Raw genomic sequence first — 8042 nt, 5'->3', positions numbered from 1 at the left:
ATTTCTATCTGTAGATTTAGAATCATTTCTAATTTTTCATTTATTTTGTCCTTTTGTTCTTGTATTTTCTTCCATAATTCTTCTAAGGTTTTTTCTGTGTTTTCTTTGGTCTGTCTCTCAATCCTTTTAAGATACCTAAAGATAACTACTTTGAATTCCTTATCAAAGAGTTCCAATGCTGCTTCTTCCTCAGGGATGTGTTCTGGCTCTGTATCCTGTTCCCTTGTTTCTACCACTTTATCTTGCTTCTTTGTGTGGACTGTGATCGTCTGTTGTCTCCGAGGCATCGTGGCGTTGTTGTATTTAGATCTCTGTTAACTGTTTGTGAAGAGCAGTCAAGGGTGATTCCAGCACTTCTTGGTGATTTTTTATTGTTGGCCCGTTGGTGGAGAAGGAGGTAGTGGCTTTCGCTCAGTAAGTGAAGTCGCAGGAGGTGTGGGTGTAGTTGTGTCTTATGGGGACTGTTGTTGTCTCCCACTCATTGAGACACAAATTACAATTGAATAACCTTCAAAAAAACTATTCAGTCTTGCAGGTCTGGAGGGTCCTTGGGGTTACTGGAAAACAGAACATGATCTTAAGCCCTGGGAATCTGTGAGAGTGCTGTCTCTTTAAATATCCAAAATATTCAAGCCACTTTTAGACCTTCCAAATGGTGGTGTCCTCCAGACCGGCAAAAGTCCACAGCTCAGCCTGCCTTTCTCTTCACCTTCTCTGTTTATTTCCCAGCCACCGGAGCAGTCCTCTGTGCAGTCACTGGCAAGCAGGGCTGATTTTTAGGTTAATTATTAAGTCCTACCAACACTCTGGAATCTCCAAGCTGTCTGTGCCATCAGGGTCGCTCAGGATCGCTGCCAGACCACAGCTCCGTCTGTCTCCTTTTCTGGTATTTTCATGCAAATTCTTCTGCTAGTTGGGGTTTAGTCCACTTCTATATCCTTCCCTTCAAGGCTTAGGGGTCCAGGATTATCTTCTGTGTCTTTATTAATTGGTTTCCCTTTTCTTTGTTTAAGAGGGTCTGTGCAGTCTTTCTGCCTAGTCTGCCATCTTGCTGGAACTCCGTAAATTTTCTTTATTGTTGTATTTTTTGAATTTGTGGAATCTCTCAAATACATTTATTAAAAGCTATGCATTTTTTAAGGCATTTAAGAAAGTTGACCCTCACCCCACTTCCTAAAATTTATAAATATTTTCTGGAAGCATTGAAGGAGAATAAAAAATATAATATTTCATAAAAATATTTAGCAAGAGAATATGGGTGTGAGGAAAATAATGAAGAAAACAAAAACGGGTTAGCCTTAGCCTAAATTTTCAACTTCGTTAAGTGTCAGTAGTTGCTCATGTGTATCTCATATTATGTTGCTAATTGTGGTAGTTATGTCTGTGTATCAACTTGGCTGGGCCTGGTTGAGTGGCTGGGCAGCTGGTGGTAGTTATTCCCCATGATGAGACTGGCAATCAACTCCATGGTGGGATCTACACAAGCAGCTGAGTAGCTGCCTTTGGGATATGGTCTGTTTCCTGTATATAAGCAGCAGCTTTGGGAATGGTCTCTAGCCTATGGTACGCTTGGACCCTGGTGCATGTAGTCATGGCAGTGCTCAGCAGCCTGCCATGCTCTGCCGACCTTGGGATTTACAATGGACTGAAGTTAATGACCTGCCATGTGGTTTGGTAACATTGGGATTGTGCCTTTTTATTTGTCAAACTTGAGGCTTCTCAGCCTAAGCAGCCAGCAGCTGAGTGAGAAATGTCTCTAGTTCCAGTGGGGCAGGAGCAGGAGGCAGAGCTGGACCCCAAGGTTGAGGGGCTTTCACCCAGCCCCTAGAGCCTGACACTGTGAACTTGGACTTAAAGCCTCCAAATTGTAAGAATAAACTCCTGTTTGTTAAGGCCATCTCATTTGTGGTATATTCTTATCAGAGTGGCACTAGGTAACTAGAACACTAATAATAAGAGATTTTTTGAAATATCGCATTCATAGATATCTGTCCTGTTTTTCAATATTTTGTCCATTTCCAAGCATTTTAAGGTAGAAATCGGAAGACATTTTTGGGTAACATATATGTGGCTCATATAACCAATAACCAAGGAATATGTTCCAAAGAGTTGGTCAACATTTTCTGTTGCCCTCAGAAATCATTTTTCCCATTCTAAAAGTCCAAGAAAAGGAACACTTGAGACTCCGAAAATATGGAAGCAAAGGGGAGGTATTTTTGCACATCAGTATTTTAGTAGGGAAACTGGCCCAAAAGAATGATGATAAGGTCATATGTGATATAATGTTAGTGAAAGGGAATATATAAAGCAATCCATTCTGAAGAGAAACAGATTAAAAGGAAGGGGAGATCTTCGAAGCATTCATTCAGGTTTTCTAAAAAGTTTATTTGAAACTTGCATCTTTTATGGTATATTATCTATATATTTATGAATCCAAGAGATAGATTGATAAAGAAACATTTTAAAATCATTATTCTCATTTCATTTCTATACTTAAAGGAAAATTCTTTTTTAGTAGACTAGACCAGTACTATAGCTAGCTATTGTATACATCTGGGAAGTTTGTACACTGCACAGCTCCAGATGTACAAGGCACTATAAATGCAGCCCTGAGTCACTGCCTTAGATCTTTGCTCAGGGTAACAAGTGAATACCCCTAATATATGTGTAGTTTAAGTAGCTTCCTATTCAAATCCTGCCACAATTTGTCCTTAAAGTGTTCTAATTATACTTCATTTATACTTAATATCGACCAGCAGCTGAATAAAAAAAATATACTCAATAGTAGGAGAGTAATAATAAGATCCCATGATTTTCATTATCATACTTACTAATTTTCTATTCTTATTTCCATGTTTTCATTTGGATTAAATAATCATCTTACTTGACTAACCTTATTAGTCCCAATACCTACCCCCCAACACATCCATACACACATAGAACTGTTTTGAAACATCCCCAGAGTTCCTAGTCAAATATTGTATGACCTGATAGACCACCTTTGTGAAGCTATTAATTTGGGTAGCTTTCCTGGGTGGTCTTCTAAAATGGATTTCAAAGATAGCTGTATCTGAAACTTAAGACTTGTTGCTGGAACTACAAGTAATATCTATCCCTTGATCACAGATGGCTATGTATTTTCATTAAAAAAAAAAATGGATTTAAATCATAGCTTGATTATTTTGTTAGCCTGTGTGAAACATTAATAAAGAAAAAAGTTTAAAAAGAAAACCTTATAAACTGTTTCTTCTCAATTCCTGAAGGAACCTGACACACTTTCAGTGTATCTGAGTAAAAATATAGAGATAGGTAAGAGCAACTGTTACATGCCATGGTCTAGGATGCTTGGAATATAAGGATGGGTAATATTCCAAGTGATATTTCTACAAATCCTTCACCACTACAACCTTTGCAATCAGCATTTTTGTTGATAGCTTTTAAATGTTATGTGCTTTCTCCAATTTTGCATTTTGCTATATCTGTTACCCCTCTTTATTTTAACCAATGTTTATTTGCATATGATATGCAAAAATATCTGGAAATAATAAAACCAGCAGAATAAAAATAGCAAAAGGAATATTTTTATAAAATCGTGTTTTTACATATTGTTAGTGCTAAAATTATTTGGCTGTATTTCCCAGAACTAAACTGTCGGAACTTGGCTTAATGCACCTTTTTCTTTTTATAGCACAGTGAATTTGTGTGAATGCATGGTGACAGGGATATTCTTTCAAGTAGAACTATTGTGAAAGTTTCTAATGTTCTTGTTGTCTATTTGTTTAGATTTGCAAGGTCTTCCATATTATTTATTGGAGCACTGAAATTTATCTGGCAAGACTATCCCAGTGGTTTCTTTTCAAATAAAATAGCTGTCCCTTTTCCAGATGACTCTAGGGGCTGATATCCTGAAGGGAGAGTATCGATGCCATTTCAAAGCTTACTACATTTGAATTTCATTATACTTTATGGGTAAGAGGCCTTCTGAATTTGATGAATTTTATTTGCTCAATTAACTACATCAGTAGCATATTGTGAGGAAGCCTGCAAGATGCCAAATACATGCCATAAAACAAATATAACCAGTTTCCTACTCTCTTGAGATATTCCTTATTTTAGTGACCATCATGTGTATTTCCAAAAATCCATGAAGTGTTTTATTATTGCCACCTATTACTTACCACCTGACTTTATGTTTTAGCCAGCTGATTTACTTTCCTTTCTCCTGCTTCAAAACCACAATAAAGACACATCTTGGCTTACTGCCTCTCTTGAATCTATTGCAAGATATCTGAAAAAAAAAAAAAAAATGCTAGTGGGGATTCTGGCATGAAACAGTTAAAACAGATCACAGTGTTTCAAATGTTTTAAGCCAGGCTTATATAATAGTTTTAACTCCAGCATCAAATACAGCTTATTACTATTGTGTAATATTTAAAATTTCATATTAGATCTAAAAGACAGCCTAACTCAGTCAATCATTTTGTAGCCTTGTAAGTATGATTTCTTCTCTTTCTGTTTAATGACAGAAAGTTCTAAGGTAGGTGAAAGAGAATAAAATGGGGATTCTTTATACCTAATAAGAAACTAACAGAGAGTGAGTTTTTGGGATAGAGGGAGAACAATAGAGAATTACCTTCATCTTCCCTTTTATGCCTGTAATTATCCCTAAACTATCAAACTACAAATCCTCTACAATATGGATATAAAATTCTAGTGTATAGAAAAGTCAACTTATTTAAAAGGAGATACTCAGACTTTTCCCGCTTCTCATGTTCTTACTCATGTGTTTGGGATGGATACAGGAATCTATACTGTAGCAAGCACTCCAGGTGTTAGAAGGAGCCCTGGTGGCACGAACAGTTAAGTGCTTGGCTGCTAACTGAAAGGTTGGTGGTTTGAATCCATTCCATCCCTTCTGTGGGAGAAAGACCCAATGATCTGTTTCCTTAAAGATTATAGTCAAGAAAATGGTATGGGAAAGTTATACTCTGTCACATGGGGTCATTAAGAGTGAAAAGCAACTCAACAACAACCAAGGTTTTGTGGACCTCACTCTGAGAAACCAACTTTGAGCTTCCTAGTTGTTATACTTACTAACTGTGACTTTCAGATAATTTCTTAATTTCTAGGTGCCTTTGTCTCCTAGACCCCAAAATGGTGATAAGTTTTTTTTAGAATTAAATGAGATAGCAGCCAGTTTGTTTTGGTTGATATTGCTCGTGAATGTTATTTCAGACTCAGTCAACAAAACCAAAAAAAACAAACCCACTGCCATGGAATTGGATCCGACTCATAGTGAGCCCTTCTTGGGTTTCCGAGGCAATATCACGACGGAAGTAGATTGCTCAACCTTCCTTCTGAGGACTGGCTGGTGGGTCTGAACCTCCAGCCTTCTGATTAGTAGTCAAATGCCTTAGGCACTACGCCACCAAGATCTCCTACAGTAACTACTATTTTCAACCCTATTATTTCAGTCAGGAGTTCTGGTAGCATAATGCCTAAGGCACTTGACTGCTAACCAGAAGACTGGCTATTCAATCCCACCAGCCACTCTTCAGAAGGAAGGTTGAACAATCTACCTCCGTAGTGATACTGCCTCAGAAACCCAAGGAGGGGTCACTGTGAGTCAAGTCTGACTCCACGGCACATAACAACAACAACATTATTTCAGTCATACTGAAATGATAAGATTTATTGCCTTGAGGACCCAATACCAATAGGGGTCACTATAAGTTGGAATCAACTCGATGGCAGTGTTTTATTGTTTTTTTTTTCTAATACAGATACCTGATTTCAAAAGGTCACAGCTATTGAAAATTCTATGGGGCACAGTTCCACTCTGAAACACATAGGTGGCCACGAATTGGAATGAATTTTTGAGGACAGTGGTGGTTCAGTGGTAGGATTCTTGCCTTTTATGGCAGAGGTTCGAGTCCCTGGGGATGCTCCTCAAGCACAACCACCACTTGTCTCTCTGTCAGTGGAGGCTTGCGTGCTACTGTGATGCTGAACAGGTTTCAGCAGAGATTCCAGATGATGACAGACTAGGAAGAAAGGCCTGGCAAGATGCTTCCAGATATCAACCAATGAGAACGCTATGCATCACAATATTTTCATCCTTTTGTACAAGGGGTCACTATGAGTCAGGGCTGACTCACTGCAGCTAATGACAACAAAAACAAATATGCAAAAGATGTTTCAAAGTGAAAAGAGGTTTTAATAAATGGGAGCACTATTTTTTTTCTTTCTCCAGTTTGTAACATGTGTTACTGTGTGTTCTTCCCCAACATATGGTTCTAAAATGTCAGCTAGCTCATTTTTAGTTGTTAAGTAGGGGAATTATATTGATATAATATGAAGATTGTACAGCTTTATATGTGGTTCATTCTAGGCAAAATGGGTCAGAATAGTCAGAGTGGCGTAAGAAGCCCTCAGCTTGGATGCAATAAAGTTAAAAGTAGCACTCCAGCTCCATTGTAATAAAATGAAAAAAAGTGGTGTTTGTATCTCAGGCTCCCTCATCAAAGGGGCACACCCTTGCTTTGTGCAGCTCTTAAATATTTGCAGATTTCACTATTCCCTGTGCCATTCTCAGTGGCCAGCATGTTAGCTCATGATTTACTTTTCATCTGAATTTTCTCCACAAATTCTAATTAAATAATTGTTGGCATTTCTACTCTTTTTTAAAAAATTATTATTATTATTTTTAATGTATTCTAAGCCTACCTGCTTACTTGGGTTATCCAAATTATCTTCTGAGTTATCAACTATTATTTTTGTTTGTGATCTGGTCCCAAAGTTGCATAGGTCTTGAATGGTCTGCCTCAATCAAGTTCTATTACCTTGTTGTTGTTATTTGCCATCGAGTCAGCCCCGACTCATAGTGACCTCTCCTTGGGTTTCCGAGGCAGTATCACTACGGAAGTAGATTGCCCCATCTTTCCTCTGAGGAGTGGCTGGTGGGTTTGAACCGCCAGCCTTCTGGTTAGCAGTCAAGTGCCTTAGGCACTATGCTACCAGAACTCCTTCTGTTATTTTAGGTATGCCCTTTTGTTTGCAATGTGAGGATTAAACCATTTGCTATCACAGTGATTCCAACTCATGACAACCTCACCCTTGCCAGAGTAGAACTATGCTCCATAAGGTCTGCTTTTCAGTGTCTGATTTTTTTGGAAGTAAATCACTAGAACTTTCTTCCAAGGTATCTCTGGGCAGACTGGAATCTTCAGCCTTTTGGTTAGTGGCCTAGAGCACTCACCATCGGCACCACCCAGGGACTCCATGTGAGGATTGCAAGAAGCATATATATCTTGTCATGTAAATTGAATCTCATTTCAGAAACATGAACACCTCCAGCTCTGCAATATCTTATAGTCTCTGGAAGAGATTATAGTGTTCTAAATGTTTTTTAAATTCCAAGTAGTCAGCTTATTCCTAAGAGAGATCAGGTCATTTCCTTGTCACCACTAGTATTACATTTGTCCCTTATTACCCCATTGTGTAAAGCCTACTTGTTTTGCTTTTGTCCCAAAGCTTGTAGATTTCTAACTTACTCTATCAGCAATAATATATATAAATTTGACTTTAGTTATTGCCTCTTTTATCTCTAATTTAGTCCATCTTAACTAAAAGTACATAGTAATTTATATAGCTGAGAATAGTAGCCAAAGTAAATAATTTCTTTACTATAGAGAGACATTTTCTGTAGTAATGGTTATGATGCTGATAATTCTCACCATTTATCAAGTGTATACTAAGTGGCCATTTTTTTGTTCACTTGCATTATTGCTGATTCTTACACTATTTAATAACTATAATATAGATTTCATTTAGGAAATATGTATTATAACATAGTGTCTAGGGCATTTGACTGCTAACCAGACGGCTGGTGGTTCAAACCCACCAGCCACTCCTTGGAAGGAAGGTTGGGCTATCTATTCCATAGTGATGTTGTTGTTGTTGTTATGTGCCGTCGAGTCAGCCCTGACTCATAGCGACCCCTCCTTGGGTTTCCGAGGCAGTATCACTACGGAAGTAGGATT

This window comes from Orycteropus afer, unplaced genomic scaffold (assembly GCF_000298275.1).
Source record: "Orycteropus afer afer isolate SDZICR_OR568_19922 unplaced genomic scaffold, OryAfe1.0 scaffold00190, whole genome shotgun sequence".
Classification (NCBI taxonomy): Eukaryota; Metazoa; Chordata; class Mammalia; order Tubulidentata; family Orycteropodidae; genus Orycteropus; species Orycteropus afer.
The sequence above is the reverse complement of the archived record's forward strand: the minus strand, read 5'-3'. Positions refer to the sequence as shown.